General features: G+C 35.2%; 1 protein-coding gene across 1 annotated transcript in view; it reads right to left on the bottom strand.

The window, feature by feature from the left end:
* LOC310902391 (uncharacterized protein) overlaps positions 1-23447 on the bottom strand; it is a 495211-nt gene that overhangs the window by 167884 nt on the left and 303880 nt on the right. The window contains exon 7 of the mRNA XM_083843892.1: positions 9818-9967. The gene's annotated coding sequence lies outside the window, so the exon portion shown is untranslated. The remainder of the gene's footprint in view (positions 1-9817; positions 9968-23447) is intronic.

Genomic DNA, 23447 nt, shown 5'->3' with positions numbered 1-23447 from the left:
CCTACATTTTTCTCTCAGATGCAAGCACTTACATTTCTCTGTATTAAAGTGCATTTAATGCTTTAATTAAATATTTTTTTTCCCAGATGGCTGAAGTCATATCAAGGGGATAGTTACAGCCCAATGTACACAGCGCCAGCTCTACTCTAGCAGAAGAAAAACTCTCGTGTGAAAAAATTCCCCCATGAATACAACCAGAGCACAAAGAGCTGTTCCAAATTCCACTGGTTTCAGCATGAACTTGATTCAGCTTAGGAGACCTAACAAGAAGGCAATTTCAATTCTCTGGGTATCACAGAGAGGGTGGGGGGGAGCACTGCTAACAACAGTGTGGGAGTACAGTGATTGTTTCAACAACAATCAAATCAAAATGCACTAAAATTATGTCTCAAACTGGGAAAAAAATGAAACTAATGCAGAAAAAATTAGGTTTAATTTTAGACATTCAAGTCTTATCAAAACATCAGGGAGATATTCTAAACATGGATATTATACCTAGGCCTTGGCCCCAAAAATCCTTTCAAAAATCTACACTGAAATTTTTCAAGGTTTGAATAGGCTTCTGAGTTTACTGATATTTTATGGTGAGGTTCTGGTCAGCATGAACAACAGCAGATGTACATTTCTTTGTATGAAACACAACAAATCCTCTAGATTACCTGCATATAGATTAATATATTGGCATATTCATGTTAATGTATCCGCATATTCATTTTCTTTATGCGACTCTGGCATACATTTTCAGTTTGTTCAATTGTTTTTTATAAATGCTACTTTAATAATATGTGTACTCAGAGATGACTATTCTATACTTAAGGGTTTCATTCTGTTCACAGTCAAAACATCCACAGTAACCCCACTGTCTGAGCAAAGGACAGATCCTACAAGTACTTGTTTTGCAATCCCTTGATACTTCCAACTTTTTAAACTGTAGGAGGTTCTTACAGACGGAAATCTCCATGTTAGCATTTTTTTTTTCTTCAGGGCTGCTAGATTGTTATCATGGTCACGAGAGTCTTGTGCTAAATGCACATTTAGCATGAGAGAAATATGTCTTCAGAAAAGGTAAAGGAACCAGGTATGTCTCAGCTCCAATTCCAGTCAAATACAATTTCCTCAGCATTGGCAAATCAAATTCCCTGCCACAGGTCTATCTGTGAAACAGAGGAAAAGCTATTCATTGTACAAGTGTATTCAAAGGAACACAGCTGATGCATTTAACTCACTTCATGGAACTCCCCTGAATTTCGGGATGTGATATGGACAATTGCTGAATCATGTCTGAAAATCGAGGAGCTACCACACTTTAGTGCCATGTTGTCAGCAATCCTCACTAGTTCAGAGCTACCACTGGTGGAAAGACATATCTAAGAAAGAACTACAAGCACTCTTTGGGAAACAGGGAACTCCTCATTAGGGCTATTCTTAGAGGCAAAGGTGGAGTAATCAAAATACATAACCATCCATTCATTAAAAATATATATATATATTTTCTCCATCAGTGGGGATGAAAATTGGATTCAATAGCAAAGCAATTTACAGTGAATTTCCCACTCAGCAAAGATTATATGCCATGCAACAGATTAACTGCTGTCTGCAGGTACAACAATTAAATCCCATGAATAAACTATTTTGCATATGCAGATGAGTTCTACTGCTATTTCTCCACCAAGGTGTTTAATGAGGAATTGCGTCCAGTGTTGTGTGTGAGAACAAAGGATATTTCTGCATTAATCTTTGTCAGCTTTTTTACTTGATAGACTTTTCTTCATCATTCTGTGGATTTATAGGAGTTATTATAATGAATAAAAGAACAGAGTTATAAAGTCTGGTATCCAAACCATAAGAGCAACCACTACAGGAATGCTCTACTCTATAATATTAAGGAACTGGGAATTGATTTTTTCCTGAAACACAAATCTTTTTTTTTTTTTTGTATAAACTTAAATACATTTTTGTGTAACTATGACTAATTATTACTATTCTAATTATTACTATTTTTTTGGTGCAAGTACAAAAAAGAATTGAAAAATAAAAGTTTTTGGAGATAAATTTTAGATAGAATTAGAAATAACAAAAGACATTTTCTGCTTTAAAATTGAAAATAAAAATTGAAGGAAAACTCAAAGACATTTTTAAAAAAATCTGGTTAAGAAAATCTATGAGATTTTTTTTCTTACCCTCACCTCCCCCCGAATTTTCTGTTCTTCTAGGAGAACTAATTCAGAGAAGCAAGCAATTCAGGAAAAAATATAGGAAAAAAGCTCTAGAGCAGATAACATTTCAGCCTTACAATTTATTTTGATTTCTTTTTTATTAGATTCCCCATTTTAATGAAGTAAACTACATTTTTGCTTTCCATAGGCCTAAAATTCCATGTTCCAAGTTAAAAAGAAGTGTGAAATCTACTGTTCCCTCTTATATACGCACATATATATAATTCTTTTTATACTGGATCCACCTGTCTTTTCAGATATCTATTCTGTTCTACAAGTCATAAAATAACCTCTGATTTAACTCTAAAATCAAACACCCACGGAAAGAAAAATAAAAACAGCACAACACTATGAGCCTTCATTCAGCAGCAACATTGAAAAAATGATTTCTACACATGAATTCACTTGAAGAAGTGATTTCTCAAATCCTAATGAAACAACAATTTGCTTGCATTATGTGTCTTCCATATTAATTCAGATAATGCAGTAGAATTTAAACAGACTACTTTGGAAAACTAGCAATCACATTGCAGGTTTTTTTCTTCTAGTCTTTTCATCATAAAATTCCTAGACTGAAAGACTGACAGATGCAAACAACTGCCTGTTCTCTGTCCTGTTAAAATAAATTAAAGGAAAGAAAATGATGCAGCAACAGAAGAAAGGAGAGATGTGTCATTCTTGCTATTGTGAAACATACAACTATTCATCTTTTGCACAGGCAGATGTGCATTGTGAGAGCTCAGGGCCCCATTCATAGTGACATCTTCTGGTTCCACTTGTGGCCAGCAGCTGTAGATGAGGCTGGTTACAAGCCTGTAACACCTAGGAGCTCAGCATAGGAATGGTTAGGGACAAAGAACAAGTTCTTAAAACATTCCAGCTAGTGGAAGAGAGCCATGGGATAGAGATAAATGTGCAATGAATACACAGTCAGAATCAGAGGTATACAAATGATGCTGTAGGTAATGGGATACACTCCTTACCCCAGTGCACATGCACAGAGTATCACCTACTGTCCTTTCCACATAGAAGCATGTTGTGATACCTCTGGAAACTAATCTTCTTCATAAAAATACTCATATTTCTTGCTTAATACATCAGAGAAACTACCCCTTGGAGAGGTGATGGAACCTGTATTTCAGAAACCCAAATATAAACACAGCTCCTCTGTGAAATACTAATGCTCTACAACTGCTTGAGCACAAAGCTGACAGCTGAAGTATATCTGAGTCAAAGTTTAATTTAAAAGAATGGCATAAAGTTTTTCTGCTTTATCTGTGAAATAACAGCCTTTCAACCAGGCAGCTCTGTTCTCTCTCAAGCTTCTCAGGGGATTCCCTTCTAATTCCCTCAGGGAGACACCAGCTTAGTACGCAGTAGCACAGGTGACATGGGAGATGACAGCCTCCTCGAGGCCTCCAGAGTCTCTACCTCAAACAAACAAGAGAACCTCTTACCTAGAACACTTTCTGTGTTTTATTTAAGCCCTTGGCAGGCAGTCCCTGAATCAGACAGGCTTGAAAGATAAATGGGTACAGTGCTTGTTAAATGAGTGTCTGTCACAGACTGAGCAAAAGGAAAAACTGACAGTAACCGCTGGAATGAGTTAATGTGAAGGATTCTGGTATCCAGGGAGCAATGAAGTCTACTAAAAATATTTAAAACTTCTGACAAAATATATATATATATATATTTTTAACTCAGTGTATTTCAGGTCTATTTTATGGATAAATTTGACTCAGCCACACAAAGTTCTCATGAAAACCTTATAAGGTCAGTTGATTGATAAGAAAACAAATTCCTACAAAATAATGTTGAAAGCCAGCATATATCCAATATCAATTCATATTGCAATCAGTGGGGGATTGTGGTTTCCCAGATAGGCAATAATTACATTACTTCAGCTAGGTTCACACTTTTAAATGTGAATTTTAATAGCTACAACCAATTCTCTGAGGATTAGCTGGGCAGACTCCTGCTTGGGGAAAAAAAAAAAAAAAAAAAGCAATCTGGTAGCCTCTTTTCTCCAGTTTGCATACAAAAATCCCATTGGAGTTCAAAGTTCTTATGACATTTCATAACATTCTTAGCTGTTGCAAAGGTTCATCATTTCATAATCACAGAGAACCTCTTAAACTGTTCTAATTTATTTCCAGGGTTATGTCTGCCCATAGTTTTCCTCACTTTGCAGCATGGTATCTTTCTTTTCTCACTTTGCCCTTGGCTAATCTGAATATAAATTCAGTGTTGATTCCTTCTCCCTGCTGATGGACAGAACTATCAATGGATCTCAACAGCCTTGTGAGTATATACTGAAGAGCAAAATGGGGTATAGCAAAAATACAAAAAAAACCACCACAAACAAAAAAAGCAATAAACCAACCAAACAACCAAAAACACTAGAACCAAAGTGGAATATAAATGTTTCCTCTCTTTATTTGAAAATTGGAAGTAATTTTTTATGAAAAAGGTTGTGAAGCACTGAGGGAGGGAAGTGGTTGAGTCACCATTGCTGGAGGTATTTAAAAGATGTGTAGATATGGTGCCTGGGGACATGGTTTAGTGGTAAACTTGGCAGTGCCACATTAACAGTTAGACTTGATGATCTTAGAGGTCTTTTCCAACCAAAATGATTCTATGGTTCTACAGTTCTAAAGTTATCTGGATATTACACCATTTTTACACCTGGCCCTGAGTACTTTTTCATGACACACATAAGGAAACAATGAGTAACTCTGGAAAGATTCAAGGCTTAAAGGATATTACATAGGAATAGATTAAAAAACCTTTTGCAACTGACTTTCATATACTCTTTGAGGTCACAAAACAGGTTCAGCAAATGGCAAAGCCATTTTTCCACTGGAAAGTGCTTAGTAGACAAAATTCCTGGAATACTACATCATGATTTCAACTTTGATTCAGTAAGCAATATGTCTATGAAGCTTTATACATCTGTAACCAAAATACAGAAGACAAATACATGGAGAAGGCTTAAACAGTCCAGAATATATATATATAAAAATAAGGGGGGGGGGGGGGACACATTCTACCTGTGAATTGTTTGAAATGCAAATTCTACTCATATTTCTGAAAAGTGTCAGCTTTATCTAAATAAAAATAAGTCAAACTGTACATAGTATGTAGTGTTTAAAAGACATTCATCTGTACGGCCCTCTTCCCAGCAAGCACATTTTAATTCCCTTTGAAAGACATTTTTGTCAGATTAAAGATTTTTCCTCTTTTTCACAGTTGTATTTTACATTTTTAACACTCGGTATTTTACAAGCTGGGTAAATATTTTACAGGCTTGACAGTGTCAACGATACTTGTATATAATTATACTGTATAAAAAAGTATTTATTTGGCATGCGGTGTAACTTACAATATGCCAAAGACACTGCAGAGGAAATGTAGCAGACATTATTTAATTAGCTGCATTCAAGTAAAGCTTTGCAAAGCAAATATACAAAAAATGTGGAACTTCTTAGTCCTGTTGCATGTTATAGAGGGACTGTAACAGATGCAGAGGATTATTTTTACTTATTTATTTATTATGAAAAGTAGAAAACCAAACACTACTAACAAGACCTTTGCAATTCAGATGGCTGATAGAGATGGTTTTAATAACTTATCCATAATAAGTAGAATCTAATAGGCAGAAGAAAAATTGTTTTCTTTGCTCTGGTACCTTTATCATTAGGTCAGATTCTGATTTAATTTTCACTTTTTTTTTTAACATATTCTTTGTTAAGCAGCATTGTCATGCTTACTTGTAGTATTTTTATTTATTGTGATACATTTTGAGAGAATGAACAAAATAAACATCCCTAGTTTCACAATAGTACTGCTTATATGAGTAAAATGTGGCACCAAAGTCACATAGGAATATGCTGCCTGATCCTGCATCTACTGAAGTTAATAGCAAGATTCCCATTGGATTTTCACAGAGACAGGATTTCACTCCAAAGTTCCTGGCATGTAGTCAAACTGCTTGAATTAACAGGTCTTACTGTTCTAGGGAAACTCGGTGGGGATTTGGAGCTTGCTTCATGAACTGCATGCATGTGATTGCTCCTTGGGTAATATAAGCTGTTCATACAAACTCCATGAGCAAACTTATTTGTACAGACTGCAATTCTGCCTGCACACAAAAATGCCTGCTATCATCAGGTATGGACAAATCCTCTTCATTATGATATTAAGATAAATATTTGTAAACAGAGTAGAAGATTACTCCATTTAAACACATAAAAGTTTTAATAAATATTTCCTACTCAAAAGCTGTGTTTGTTTTCCCTTAGGTTGAAAATTAAAAAGCTGTGATTTGTTCACCCTCTCTTATCAGTAGAGTCTTTTTTTCTCTTATTTTTTTTCTTCTCCAGTTAAATTCCTAACACTAAATAACCCTATCTTCAAGGAGATATTAATCTGCATCACAAATATTAGTGACTGATCTCAAGTATATCACATCACTGAATATATATGTATGCAAATATATACGTACACGCAACAGCGAGAGGCGCCAACAGAAATGCTACAGCCCTTTACCTCCTCCCCCATACTTGTATTAGTGGTAACATCTCTCTTCCATAGGTTTAACTTTTAAGGACATTTGCCAAAAAATAAACAGTTTCTTCAATTCTGTAGAACATCAACATTATAATGGTGCACACACACACACAGACCACCTTGGCTGCCAGTGCTCAGGCAGTGTATACAAATAACCTTCCCATATACTCTCACCTCATTAATACTTTGTCACGTTTGTAGTGGTGTTGCTGGGATGACTCAAGAGATTGAGGATTCTTCTTGTTGGTAAGGTTCGTACAATTTTGACAACAGCTTTTTCTTGGTATGAACTGGAGGAGGGCAAGAGGCAGGTTTAAATTCTAACTCTGCCAAAACAACTGACCAACTTACCAAGCTGAGGAAAGTGAGGAAAGTCTTATCTAACTTATCTAACTTAGAGCAGTTACTTGTTGTATTGTTGTACAATACTCTAAATGTGTAATACCATATTCATCCACTTAGTACATACGTTTCTGTACAGATCAACAGGCTAATGTGCTTCATTCCTCATGTCATTATTGAAGAAAATAGCTGAAAGAGGTAAAAGTATGGCAGTTTCCTGTAGTAAGTTTTATATGTATATTTTTCTACTAAAAAGTCTTAATTGTGTAGCAGATTTAAAAAATGTCAGCCAGTACTTCCAGGTGGATTATAACAAAATTTGTGTTCCTTGATCACTAGTGTCTCTTCTTTCTAGACTAATTTTTAGAAGGTCTTTTTCAGTAGAAGTCAAAAGAATTTAAGGCAGTAAAATTCCTCTTTAAAAGAGGATTGAAAACGAACTTTGGAGTTGCAAACACAACAAGAATAACTTCCCACAAGAAAAGGATTCCTCTCATCTCAGGAATGCTGCATTTATTAATCATGCTACCATGTCTGTCTGATAATTTCAGACAAACAGTTAAAGTTACAAACTTTACCCGGCTTTTCCATAGCCAAGAGCTGACCTAAGGTCAAACCTTGAAATGAAGGTTCGTTACCTCTGCTTACCAAGGCTGTTTACCCAGGTTCCTTTTGTGAAGAAGGTTACTTCCCTCCTTCTGTTGTCAGAATCAATTCAGCCAGTGACGTCTTTCTAAAAGAACAACGGGACTGACATTGCTTGCTTGTCCCCACTTCCTTCCAGCTTTTTTTTTTTTTTTTTAAGCTTTTATTTACTGTTTTGGATGAGAACACAGGGATTTGAATTTTAAGAATAGAGAAGTTTTTCCAGAGCATATGCTTAACAGCCAGAATGGTTTCTACTCTAACGTGTTTCTAGGTGACAGGCAAACATTTCTGCCAAGGCAGTTCAGAGCCCAGGGGAAAGAGGATGAACACCACAACTTGTTTGCTGCCTCTGCTAAAGTAGAGGAATTTACTGTTCATTTAAAAGTAGCAAGGACCATTATTATGTATACACATACCTCCAAACAGGATTTTGGAGTTTCCCACCCTGCTAATAAATCTTTAAGGTTTACTACACTGCAAATCAGAGAAATGGTTAAGTATTGTGTAAATGTAACTGAATGATCACTAATTTGTCTTAGTTTCTGATTTAACTAAATGCAGGTGTTTACAGCCAAAGTTGCAAAACTCTACAAAGTTTGAAGGTAAAAAATTAGGAAGCTCATTTCTGATGCCACAGTCATGATAATCTGTACAGGCTCTAAATAGTTTAAAGTTTAATTCTATCTTCTTCTGTAAAGCTGAGTTCAGTTTCTTCCAGCCACAGATTTCAACAAACAGACAGTTAAAAAAAAAAAAAAAGACCGGAGAGGATGAAGTAATTTTCTTTCATGCAAGATGCTGTACATCATACATCATGTATGATGAGCAGCTAAGGGAATGGAAGTTATGTAAATCCACTGTGACTTCTCAGCCCCCGGGGTGTGCTTCTGAGATAGAGCTTAGGCAGATGTTTTCAGAAAAATCAGTTGGACTGGCTGTATTTAAAACCAGCAAGAAACAGATACAAACATAACAGTGAAAACAAGTAAAAAACATGATTCCCATGAAAGACAATGGGAGAAAAGAAAGAAGCAATAAATGCTGTGTGACTTATCAAAAATAGACTACTATTAGATTAACTATCTTTGAAAAGGTAACTGATTATGAGACAGATTTTATGAATCTGAGTTTTAGTAATGATTCTGAAATGATGGCACACCAAGTATTATTTATGCTGGAGGAGGAGTGGTTTGGAAGAACTGTGTATAAAAAATAATGGACAGGTGATAAAAGGCAGTGCTAAAAGACAAGATATCAGACTGCAGGGAGGTTACTAGCTCTTGAAGGACTGAAATGAATATAGATATAATTTCTAAATTAACGAACACAAAGTAGGAATTCATTAATGGCAGTCATAGCTGACATGAAATTATGTAGCACTTTAAGAACAAAGGTGGATTAGGATTTTACAAAGAAAGCCTGATTGGCCTGCAGAATAGACATAACAGAAATAGAATTGACAAAACCTTTTGAAGGACAAGGACTAATTTCTGCTATCAAGTGGGAAAATTTTCATTTGAAGATCATGGGAAAGGAAAAACTCCCATATGCTAGTGCATAAAAGGAGTCAAAAAAATACAAGTTTGAAAATAGAAGACATTAGGGAAACAGCAAAAGTTGACAGCACTAGCAAAATTTCATCTGGAATATTGCACAAAATATAAGATATGTTCAGGAGACATGAATTCAGAGAAGTAGAATAAAAAAGTCAAGGATCCACATAGTCCTCCAAGGATTCATACTCCTCCCAGTAAGGCACATATCAGAGGAGTTTGACCTGCTTTGTTTAGTAACATAAAATGTTACTTTTACTTAGTAATATAAATATAGGAATTTCTGCCTAGAAATAAATTAAATGGGTAAACTTTGGGGTAGGCAGAATTGGGGAAAGCACTACTTATGTTTACTGGCAAACTGGCACAGAAACAAATGATGTAGTACAAAACATGATATCATTGCGCTTGATGTTAAAGAAAGGGATATTATTAAACAGCCACAGAAAACTGGCCAAGAAAATCTATCCAGCAGTTTTTAACTCTTACCAAAGCACAACTGTGTTAACACTTTCTGATCATCAAAATTCTTCCATATACAATGACAGATTAAGCATTAAATTTATGAAGCATCACTCAGATTTTCTTCAGGACTTTACTCTTTGCAGCTGCCATTCAGTAGTCTCCAGAGTGGAAGCGCTGTTGGCAGCAAAATACCATTTTTAGTACAGCTTAATTTTACGTTTGCAATGTCAGCATCTCCTGTTATATCAAACAAGGGACAATACTGAAATTCAGTGCAGTATTATTAATTAGTGAATGTATGAAAACAATCCTGCATGGACAACTTAGTTATCACTCTTCAAATATATCTATTGAATATTAATTCTCGCATAATATTGCCCAGGCTGAAACTTTCCTGTACTAAAGACATCCAGTATCTTTATATCTGCAAGTGGATATGAGAAGAGAGTTTATACATAATAATGTTCTGACTACCAAGTAGATTTATTTACAAATTACTAAAAGCAGAGACTAGAAAAGCCACAATAATGCCATCTGAGTATTAATCATGGTTTCTTAGTACATACATTGAGAAGTCTGACTGCTGTTTGTCACATAGAAAGTACTGAGGCAATGCAGATTTAAAAGAAGCAAGAAAACCTAATAAACATTTTTTTTTCCTCTTATTTTCTTGTCAAAACAAAGAGGCAATTAAAAAGCATGTTCATAATGTTTCAACTATTTCTGTTGCCTCTGTATTGAGTCATCTGGTGTTTATGCAACAAGAACAAGAAAAAACCATCTGATAAAAAGCAGATCCAAATAATCCTGCTTCTCAACTACACCCAAATGTTTTAGTTCTAGACATATCAATATGACTGATACAATCAGTTTCTGGCAGACGATAAAATACAAAAAAAAACACATTGACATGGAGGGGAGGGTGCAACTTTTTAAAAGCATTAAGTACACCTATACTGTAAAATTTTCCTCATAAAATAAAAGATTAAGGCATTTTGTACAATAATGAGATCTGTTCCTGTTATAAGATACTGTTTCTGATGTAAGCTGGGGCATTAGCTGATTACTATTTATAAAGAAATCAGTGAATTTTTTTTTTCTAAATGATGCAGATAATCCCAAACATTCATTGATGGTGAAATATATTTCTATTTGTTTATCCATAATAAATTAAAATAGCTTAAGAATGAACAAAGATAATCGATTCTCTTTAGTTTTATTAAATTCAAAGCATGAAGGAGTGATGCAAACAAGATGTTCCAAATTATTGTTCTTTGTATTTATATCTATGTTTGTCCATCCTACAGCTATCTTAAAGTATAGTTTGATTTCATCCTACATTTAAATTAAATTTTTCATTTTAAATTATGAAGGCCTCATATGAAGAACAGTCAGGAACTTCAGTCAGTCAACTTCAGTAGTTATCTAAAGGGCAAGTAACAAAGATAAATTCAGAACTTTAAAAACTTGATCATTAGATCTCAGCCAGCTTTCTGGTAATGTTAATATTCCCTATTAACATTTATAAGAGTAGGATCAGATCCTAAGTCAGAGACCCACAGGGAAGGGGCTGGAATATACATGTATAGCACAGCATGTGGAATATTTAGGGCTAGCTTATAAAAAAGGAATGATTCTTTCAACAAAAATCTCTGACCTCCACAGTTTCACGAATGCGCTTATTTAGAGAAACTGAAATAATTTGAAAAGACAATTTACATTTAAATGCTGGTAAGTTTTTCATTCAAGCACTGGTGCTTACCTACTACTTACATTTAGCCATCAGTAGTATTTTCTTGCAGGGTAATGTATTAGCAAATTGAAAGTTTAATTGCACATGTTAACCCATAATAACCAACACAAGAACTTTCTGATCTAAAAAAAACTGAACTTGTTTCTAAGATCAGTAATGGAGAACACAGAAATTGTAATGCTAACATCTTTTTTTTCTCACCACCCTTAATCAGAAGAACTCTAGTCAATCCTTCCAATGGGTAAATCTGGAAATATTTCATTATTCTAGAATATTATAGGATCACAACATTCGTTCTGTTACCTGTTGGTAATAACCTTATCTTGACCTAGAAAGCTACCCAGCCTTCAACCTCAACCGAAGTTGGATCTGACCACAATACTTAACAAGCAGCCATTATTAATATATTCAGTCAGTTCTGGGACTATAATGTACTTTTTCTGACACCAATTCAGTAGTACTTCTTTAGAAGTAACACCTTTTATTCCATGGTAAGCAACTCAGGTAAAACAGCAACCACCACAAAACTCACCTAGGGACTTGCAAAACATGAGCAAGTATTTCTGCACCTGTGATGCTGCTCAGAAAGGTCAGGAAATTTATTGTGGCACATGTGTAGGCCATGAAAAACATCTGAATGGAGTCTATAAGCATAGAGAGCATGACACAGACAGAGAAGTGTGTAGAGCTGTGTATTTGGAGGCAAAAAAAGTAGCTCTGTGGCTCTGCCCACCTATGCCATTGACAACAGCCTTCCATTTCCAGTAATGCTCAGTCTGCATGGCTGGTCAGTTATGTGACCCAGGCTTCTCAGGCTTTGCTCTACCAAAAAAGCTTATCCAACTCTCCTCAACTGAAGTGCAGCTATTACTGAAACATTTGTGGCACCAACCTTCCCATATTGCTGGTGGCCTTTGACAAAACATTTATTTTCAGAACCTGTCTGCTAGGTTAGTGAACATAGTTAAATTTATATCCCCCATTCCAAACGTATTTCTATTTTTAGTACATTGGCATTTTTTAATCTCTGCTAGTGGGTTTTGAAACATAATGTCTCATTTGAATACATTAGCATATCAGTGCCACAAGGTCATTACAGAATGCAGGAGATGAAAGCATTTCTACATGCCATTATTTCCCAAGAAAACTAGGAGAAGCAAGAAAGTAAATTGCCTAGTATTTTGTTACAGTATGAAAAATAAATAAATTAATTAATTAAAAGAGAAAAAAAAAGAAAAACCACACTAGGAAGAAATCATTCCGTAGGCATTTGATACATCAGTGTCATGGACAGCTCTGGTCTAAACAGTTGTGGATCTCTTTGCCCTTGTTGATTTTCAAAATATCCAATATTTTTCATATGTAAACACCACATATGATGAAAAAATAACAGCATTAAAAGGAAACACAATATTTTATTAATTGTTGCTAAGCAACTCTGCAGTTATATCCCATAACACTTCTGGACAGCATTAGTAGCAGAACAACAAAAAAGAACTCGTCTGTTTATTAGTACTGTTTACCAGCGAGTGCAACACAGTTAATAGACTGTGTTTGTGCTTTCTTTGACAATTCAGAACACTCTAATATCAGAAAAATCCTTTAACAAACAACTCTACCATGACAGAGAGAGCCATGGTTTCCTGTCTTTGTGGATTCAAACTGAAACGTCTAATAGGCACATAATCTATCATAGATGAGCTCCCTGAAAAAAAGATATTGCTTTCATTAAAATAATCAAACTGTTAGGTATTTTTCTGCGGTAAATACACACACTTGAAATCATATGAAATCACACGCTGCATGTAATCATATTGTAAGATGTAAATTTATGATAGTGTTTCATCGTACAACTATGCAGTAACTTAAAGAAATGCATATTCAACTCAAGGTTAACAATTAGAGACAAAATTATTTCTGAATGTATGTTTTACTCATCAAGGAAACAGTAGCAACCAAGAAATTTTGTTCTAAACTTGCTCACTCTCACTGTGCATCCATGGCTGTAGTTTGGATACGTCCATCCACAGTACATTTGAGAACATACAATCCTGCACAGGAAATTGACCAGTAGCAAAGAGAAAGGTCAGCACCAAATTATAATTCTGTTTGAAGTAATTCAATTCCTTCATCATTCATTTGCTTTCATTATTCTTCAAAGAGACTTAAAAAAAAATAATACTCCTCCCTTTTTGATCAGTACAGCAATCAGAAAGTCCACAAGCTAATAATTTTCCACTAATATATTGAGAAACGGAGGTGGAAATTAATTTAGGAGACATAAGGGTTTTCTTAAATTATAGGATGTTTCACAGGGTACTTACAGAGCTTCTTGAACTTTTGAATTTTCAGACTGATAGACTGAGCAAAATATCTGGTATTTGCATTTTATAGGGCATTGATGTATCCAATTAAGACACAGAAAAGGCTACAGAACTGTGTGAAAATATCTGAGGATATGATTTCAGGATGCAAGGAAGTTTTGTTTCTCTTTCCGGTTGTGACTGGGAAATAACATATTTAGTAGTGTGATTCCTTAGGCAAATAAATAGAAATTTATTAGTATAGACTGTAAAAATTTTATATCCATTAAGGTACCACATACAACATTTAAATTTTTAAAATCTATTGTTCATTCCCCCATATCATCAGATACGCCCTGCTCCTTTTGACAACAGGAGCTGCTTTCCAGACTTCTGTCAACCTGAAGAGTCGCCAACACTGTATTAGCGCTGTAGGGTGATGATGCTCTGCCTGGAGGAGCACAGCCACCAAGCACAGAGACACTTAGCTGTGCCTGGATGTGCTGCTTTTGTACATGCCAGCAATGGCAAGTCTGAGAATGGTAGTGGTGTATTGCAGGACAATTTAAAAATCTCAACTTTGCTTTAGTCATTACTGAGAGACATATAGTGTTATTAACACACACACACACACAAATCTAACCCATAAAACATACATAAATCTGTATTAAAAACAAACACTTATGCATATGCATACTCCCAGCTCAATGTAAAAACAAAAAGTAAAAATACGTAAAAAAAATAAAAATAAAAATGGTTGCAGTCCAGAGAAACACTTCCCCTCCCAATCTGCTTTTCCAGTGGGTTGCAAGTAACAAAGCTGATCTGCCAGATCAGAATCTAGCAGGAAGGGAAATAGGATATACTCCCTGTTAAATATAACCACTGTTTAAAAAACAAGAATTAAAAGAGAAAAAAAAAAAACCTCAAGGTACAAGACTCTGCAGCCTGGAAATGTGTTCTAAGGAAATACTGTTTATATTCATACTGTCTTTACACCCTAGCCCAGATATCTGTTAATGGCTGAATTTTTATCAGATCCAATGTATGCATGCTTATTTACTTCGGGGATTCTTGTTATTTGATATAACACTCTCTACTGACAAAACTGAGTCACTTTATCATGATTTCACTAAAGATATTTTCACTACTTTTTGTGGGATCTAAATACATGATTTCCAATCACCAACTTTTTTCCACATCAAAACACTGCTTCCAAAACCACCTAGAAAAAAGGAGCTGCCGTTACACGGTCTGTAGTTCCATGCTGAATTCGCATAAAACTGAACAGTGTGGAAGGAAGGGAAACAGGGGAAGTTAGGTAGGGATGCTTGATTTTTGGAAGCAGGGCAAGTGCTCCAGACCTGTGCTGAACACCCTCTGATTTAATTTTTCTTTTTTTGTCATGCAGGGCCCCAAACCGGACACCACATCTAAATGTGCTGAGTAGAGAGGTGAATCCCTTCCCTCGCTGTACTGGCCTTGCTCCTTACACCAGGGTGCTGCTGGCTGACTTTGCTGCCAGGGTGTGTTCCTCACCTCGGTCCCGCCACTGCCCATCAAGGCTCCCAGGTCCTTTCTTGCAGCAGTCAGGGCCCAGCCCGTTCTGCTGGCATTGGCTTGGCATCCCAGGACAGGACGTTGCGTTTGTCCTTGGTGAGGTTCCTACAGTTTCCATCCGCCCATTCCTCCGGCCTGCCTTGGTCTGTGTGATCAGCAGCCCTGCCCTCGAGCAGATCAACTCCTCCGCACAGCTTAGTGTCACCCACAACCTGAGGAGCAAGCCATCCATCACCTTGTCCACACCAGTTGTAAAGAAGTCTTGGTGGGTGCCAGCATAAACCTGAGAGTTAACCCACTTCTTACTGGCATATAGGTAGAGTACAACCCTCTGGGTTAGACCATCCAAACTTTTTTTTTTTTGTTGTGAGCCATCTGATTGGACACCCATCCAGATTGTAATATCCTCACTAGGACATGAGAACGCTACATGAGACTGATTTGAAAATCCCAATAGCATTTGTTATTAAGCTTGTGATCTTACCCTCTGAGCACTGAGAAATGCTACTGGTCCACACTTAACTATTTATGTTTTCTACTTCATGTTGTCTACATTTTTATTTTTTGTTCATGTTTTTCTACTTCTACCAACTCTAAATAATTTTATGCTCATATATACAGTAATAATTTTCTCTTACAAGTAAGAGAAATTAACTTCCAAATTACTTCAGAGAGCTAATAACCACTAAGCTGTTTGAGATACTATAAGTACAGCAAATTAGCAGAAACAAAACATCATTAAAAACAAGTTAAATTCATATTTTAAGAAGTAAAGATTAGTTATTTGAAACAGATAGAATTTATGAAAGACTACCTTTTATCTGACAGTTAGCATGACTCTCTAATCTATTAATGTTCTTTAAAGAGTCTTCTGTTGTTACTATTTGGGTAATGAATAGAAATATCTTAGCAAAGCATAGCCAGCTATCATCTTATGTTCCAGATCCACAAATAGGTTACTTACAAAACCCTTAATTAAGAAAATGAAGGTAATTCAAACTTTTTTTAATGGTAATTTTCATATCAGCAACCTTCAGCCAAGTAAAAGGGAAACTTTTTTTTTTTGTCAAATCTAACAGAATGCACAAGTCCAAAAGCAAAATGTTGGCAGTAATTATTTCAAGAAGGAGTTACTGATAATGTTATATAAAACATTCTCAAGGGAAATGCAAACTTATGATACACTATTTTAAAGTAACTTTTAACTTGTTTATCAGAATACAATTTAGGAGCTTTAAGTATGGACCACAATCCATTACCAACCTCAATATTTGTGACTATAACTATATATAAAAAATAAAAAAATTAAAGGATATTGAAATTAAGTTAACATGTTCATAAAAGTCCCCAGAAATTAAGTTTCACTAAAAAAAAAAGTTTCACTAGAAATTACATCTGTCAAATAAGTTTAAATCTAAACTACAGAAATATTGGAAGAAGTAAAATAATGATAATAAGAAAGATTGACATCAATAAATATTTACATCAAAAAATATTGCCTCAGCATCTAAGCAGAGGGCACAAGAAATTTCTGCTCCAACTAGTACACTAAGCAAAAGAACAAACTGTGCCTGTTCTATGCTTGTTGAGTAACTCGACTGAATTCAACAGATCTTTGCCAGGAAGGTGTTTCACAGTGTAATGGTGGCAAAAACCTGGCCTATCAGCAGCTATATAAATCAAATAGCAGCTATCAAATTCAAATTAAGCTAAGAAAAAATGAATGGTCAAGCACCTAAATGACATGACAAGAAGTGGATTCTCTTCCTTGATTATATTTTTTCTCTAGCGCTAAAATATTAGAACATGATAAGTTGAGAGAAGATACAATAGGCCAATCTTTTCACAGCATTTCCATAGCCAAACAGCCATCAAAAAATAGAAAAGAAAAAAAAAAAAAGAGTTACTTAAGTTTTAAACTATACCTTACTGTGTTGAAAGTTTTCAAATAAAGTATTAGGGCAAAGTTGTAAGAAAAAGTGCATAATCGTCACTTGAAAATACCAACAAAAATAATGAATATTTTAGCAAACACAGCTTTCAGTGAACACTGCTTTAAGAATCTAAAATTTCAAGTCATCTGAAAATATGCAGGTGAAGCTATAAAATAGACGTCTGTCCTCATATATATGTATATAAGCACAATGATACAATCTCTACATTATCCTAGTGTGTAGGACTATTGTTACACAAACCCTATTTTGGCATGGCATTTACCTTCAAAGTTTATACACCTCTTACTTTCTCTGAACAGAGAATTAATAATTCCTATGACATTATTCACCACAGCATCTCAAAGTGTTTTATAAGTGTCATTTGACAGATGGGGAAGCTGAGACAGAATCATGAAGCAGCTTGCACAAGGTCATGCAACAAGACTACAGTAAAACCAAGAACAAATGTCATGGTCTAATAGTCCACCTATTAGACAGATGGATGTACAAATATTATACCCTCCATCATTCCTCCTACCTCATATTTAGCAGCAATGAGTTTTATATTGATTTGTAGGTTTTCCTTCACATTATACAGATTTTATGTTCTTCCACATTGAATACATTTTAAGTTTATCCTGCCTGTTGGTTTTATTCTAAATTAAATTTTATAGAATTTTTTATTCATTTTGATCTTGTGGCTTGGAAGGGCAGGCTCAGGTAACAGAGATTGAAACCTAAGAACTAATCTAAAATACAAATCCTCACAAGAGATCACAGGGAGTCACTGGAGCTTGCTCAGCAACCTAACACATATAGCTTAAAAATTTTGATCAGAGACTGAAAGAACAAGATATAGTCCTGAGTAATTCTTGGTATTTTGCTGAAGCTGCTTCTAGGGATCTCACTGCCTCTAACTCTGCTCCTGTAATTTACAGGGAGATATAAAATAGAAGTTAACTCAAGTATGCAAGGTTATTTTATGGTTTCTATACACATATACACTCTGTCTTGCATTTTTTTGCAACTCATAGTCATCAGGTCTTTAAGGAAAGCAATGATAGGTGTCTCTTGAATTTCTGCATAAAAGCACTTTGTGGACCTCTGTAGTTTTATCGCTGGGCCTCTCCCTTAAATTGACTTCATCCTTAAGCAGCAATCCCATTAGCATATATTGCTTTTATCTGGATCTTTATAGCTTTTTTTTTTTTTTTCCTGGGGAATTTATCCCATCAGTGATTTATTTATTTATTTTTAACTTTTGGTATAGCTTCTCTAAGAATTCACAGCAGTAGCTATTTCAAATAATTCTTCTTTTTTGGCAATATGGCTACTGCCTCTTAAGACATATTCATCTCTTTGACAAGAAAGTATTCCTGTTACTTACAGATAGTGGGGCAAACTTCCTACTTTTCCAGTAACGTTACATAGGAATGAGAAACGTGTTTATAGGCTGATTCATAATTAGGCTTATTTTTAGTCTTGTAGACTCCTGAGCAAAATGGGGAAAAGGAAACTTCAGAAACTTCCTGTTTACTACAGTTTTACCTCTTATGGGCCACTAATTACCAAATATTTTTACATTTTCAATTTTGTATAAGTGATATGACTTTTTTTCCTTTCAATTTTTTTTTTGTTTCTTGCTGAAAACAAGATATAAAAGTCTGACATATAACAGAGTTAAGTAGTTTCTCCACGGAAAATACTTTTGGTTTGACTTTATAAAGGCCAGTTTATGAAACTTGCATACGTTTCTCTGCTTAACACCCTAGCTATCCAATCTTCAATACATATGAGCATATTCAATCAAGCCTGGGAAAGCTCTTCCCTCTGGTGCAAGTTTCTTAGCTGCAGTTGTACTGGGTCTGGCTGGGGTGGAGTTAGCTTTCCCTGAAGTGGCCCATATAGTGCTGTGCTCTGCACTTGTAGCTAGAACAGACCTTCTAACACAGCAGCATTTTGGCTATGGCTGAGCTGTGCTGGCACAGCACCAAGACTCCCACCAACGCCCCCAGAACCAGGAGGCTGGGGATGGCCAGGAGGTGGGGAGGGGACATGACCAGGGCAGTTGACCTAAACCAACCAAAGGGATATACCACCCCATATGGTGTCACACCCAGCAATAAAAGCTGGGAAAGGGGAAGGGAGGGCGGGGGGGGGGGGGGGGGGGAGGGAATGGAAGGGGGAAGACTCGTTATAAAGACATCTGTCATCCCAAACAGATGCTATGTGCATTGAGGCCCTGCTTCCCAGGATGTGACTGAACATCACTCATTGATGGGAACTGGATGATAATTGTTTTGTTTGTTTGTTTTTCCCCTCTCTTTGCTTCTGCACAGCCTTTGCTTGTTTTTTCTTTATTATTATTTTTCCCCCCTTTCTTTTCTCTTTAATTGAATTATCCTCATTTCAACATGTGAGCCTTTCTCTTTCCATCATACTTTCTTCTCCCCCTCTTCGGTTGAGGAGAGGGGCGTGAGAGAGTGCTTGTGGTGGAGTTTGGCTCCCCAGCAGGGTAAAACCACCACAGCAGTACTCATAAATGCTGCTGACATAGACGATTCAAATTGCATTAAAATAATTAAATTTCACCTCATCTAAAAATACATATTAGAACAAAATTCAGTAGAACAAAGAAAGGAGATGAACATGGGAAAATACAGTTCAAAATGCATTTTGAATACTCCCATATTTTGAACTGTATTTTCCCACAAAAATACAGTCATCCATGAACCTGAAATTAAATCCAGTGTGGAGGGATAAACTGGGTCTTACCTTACAGTAAGCACAAAGCAGATAAAAATACAGGAGCCATTATTCTCCCACAGAGACATCCCCTTTTTTTGCATCCCATTTAGACCCTTTGCTTTGCAATATCTCAAAGACACAGCTTGAAGACTGAACTGAAGATTAGTTTTCAAACTCGTCCACAAGTGCATATTCACATATTTCCAAGTGGGCAAGTATTACAGTGACTTTGAACAGCACTGTGAGCCACAGGCGCTGTCTTATTTAGAACCAACCTGATTATCTTAAAGCAGAGAAAAATTTTCTAATACTTTGAAGATAAAAAGTAATATTAATGATCGGTTGTATATCTAGCAGTTTTAAAGTAAGATCTTACCTGCATTTCTTAAGTCTTTCTCAGTTCCAAGGTATTTCACTTACAAATACAGTATATATGAAAAGTCAAATGATGAAAAAAAAATGCACAAACCGATGATGTGCCATTGAATTACGTATTCTGCTACAGTACAATAAGTAATTTCCAATTGCACTGGAGCCTAAAGGGATTGAAATATTTGGAGATTTATGCAGTGGCAGAGTTAGATGAAGTATTTTGTACTGAATGATTCAATTATCTTGAGAAAGGTTCCCAAAATTGAATAGTTTGAAGAATAACTTTTTTAAATGCATTTTTAGAGATACTATTAAATCTTGTTACAAAATAATAATAATCATAATTAAAAAAAATGATAAGGTATAGCACATGGATTCATTTTGATACAAATATTTTGTAATGAGTATTTGTAAAGCTGAGACAAATTACACTTTATTCTTCATAGAAAATTCTACTCCATTAGCAGATTTAGCTTATTTACATGTTTAATGTAATCTCCTCTGCTGCTCACTTCAATACTTTCTGATATGGCGATTATTATTAAGTACCTTTGCAAACTATGTTTACTCCCACCACCACCACTAGAAAGTCATGAGAAGATGGAAATCTTTTGAAGCTGCCTGAACTTCTAAAATGGTCATTGTATCCTCATATAGTCTGTCACACATTACTTTCTCACTTTTCTAAAGTATTCATTTTTAAGGATTTCCATCCAACAGAATAATGAAAAGAAAAATGAGAGAAAAAAAAGGTATAGTTGCAAGTAATGTTAAGTATTTATTTAATAGCACTAAACTATAATTGTATATTTTTGTTTTTATAGATGTTTAACTTTGAAAGAAGTTTAATGGCAACCAAGAAAACAATGGTGTATACAGCATGCACCAGTGTGCTAGGTGCTCAAAACGTTCCTCAGAGTAACACGAATTTCCTTGAAACTATATGTAGAAGCTAAAATGTCCCTTTCAGATAAGACATTGTTTCAGATCAGATACATATGGGTTTGATAACCTTTTAAGGACCTTGTATAGATTCTTATTTTCCGGTTAGTTACTACTGGTTATGTATCCTTACTAGAAGAAAACTAGCAGGGTGTTCTGAGGACTATTGCAATTTAAAATTGATTTGCCAGCAATGTCCACAGATGGGGATTACTTTCTGAGAGAGAATGAGCAACAAAACAGTCATAGTAGAAGTAAGAAAAATCATAATATTGAACAGAAACAACAAAGTGTAAGATGCTGTGGTACTTAAATTTGTGTGATACTCTATTTTATGTCCCCACCTTTATAGCAAAGGTAACATCACATAGAATTTTGTAATTTAATAAAGGAAGTATACATAAATTCTTGTAAGATATCTAAAAACTAGTGCATATAGCTGGAAAAGGAAAACACTTCTCAATTACAAATGAGCTCCACTTCTTTTTTCTTCTTTTTTTTTTTAAAGCAAATATACATCAGTGTAGAATTATACACTCTCTCCACCATTTTTGTCCAAACACTCTTGAAGTTAAGCAGGTTTCCTACACATCCACTTGTCAGAGCATCACTATGTTCCCTCTTGTATTGGTTTACACTAGGTATTAATATCAAAGCCTGCGAACAAAAATGTTCTCTCCCACCAGGTCCTCTCTACAAACGTGAAGGAGCCAGATAAGAGCCATCTGTTATTTTACCATTACAGACGTTAATTTGTTTTAGAAGACCTTTCCTGAATATCCTCTTCAACTGGAAAAAACTCAAGATTCTTTGCATGGGGAAGCAATGAACATATTCTGAAAGGTAGCAAACAGCCCTTAGTGGAATTGTACTTTGTTAAAGTGATTCAGAAAGGCAGCATTTACAGGTTCTAAAAAACTATGCTAAACATCAGAGAGTAAAAAAAAAAAAAAAAAAAAAATTGCATATTTTTTTTTGCCAAGAATTTGATTAAATGTTTGCTTGAAAACTTGGTTTGTTAAATTTCTGAATATAGCCTAATTAGCAAGACTATTCAAGTGATCTGTCAGCTATACAGATATTTCTTTTGCCTGTTTTCTTTCAGTTATATCTTTTTAAATTATGTTTGCAATTCAAGTCTTACCCCACCTTTTTTTGCACAGTGAGTGATCCAATAATCATCCTTATTTTTACTGTGTTTTATAACTTGAATCTTGCCTTTATGTTATGAATTCTATTCCATTCCGTCACACAATTTTTTTCATTAGTTTCTCATTTTTCTCCCCTTTTTCATAATTGTGCTCTTACAAAATGAAAGCATCCAACCCAAAGACCCATTTATCAAAAAGCAGAACAATCTGTCAGTCCCTAACCTTTCAAATACAAGTAATTCGTGTTACGACTTGATCTCAGTAGTAAAATTAGGATAAATGCTAATGTGCTAATAAAAGCCTAAAATATATCTACAACGTATGTGTGTGTAACTGTGTATATATAGACATTGCATGAGCAACATACAAAGTTTTTTTGCCTGTAGTCAGCTAACACAATTTTAAGTGTACTTTAATTACAGTCTGAACATTTTCACTTTTTAAAATTTCTATGTGGAATCAAAGTGTTTCTGAAAAGTAAGTAGCACCTATTTAAGAAGTCATTAAAAAAAAAGCAATAGGAAAGAAGCCTTAGTACATGTTGTGCACATTATCTAAATTAAAGGGGGGGGGACTATTCAAAAACAGTAATGATACTGTAAACAAATATATGAAGTGAGATAAAAACAGCAGAACTTCATTTGCAAATAACACAGAAGTTTCCAGCCCTTGAAATGACCAATAAATTTTGTTTCATAGTTTAAACAGGAAGTTAGAGACAGGTTTCTCTAACATAACAATTGCAGGTGTTTTTAATACAAGAACATATAAGAGGCCTATGCTATTGTATATGGTGTGGTTTTAGTTAGCAATTTATGGGAAGAAACAGATGTTCACGTTTAAGGAGGAAAAAAAGCTATCACTAAATTGTTTTATTTTCCTTCTGGGCAC

The sequence above is a fragment of the Anser anser genome (assembly GCF_964211835.1).
Source record: "Anser anser genome assembly, chromosome: 7".
Lineage (NCBI taxonomy): Eukaryota > Metazoa > Chordata > Aves > Anseriformes > Anatidae > Anser > Anser anser.
This window is presented reverse-complemented; position numbering and strand designations above follow the sequence as displayed.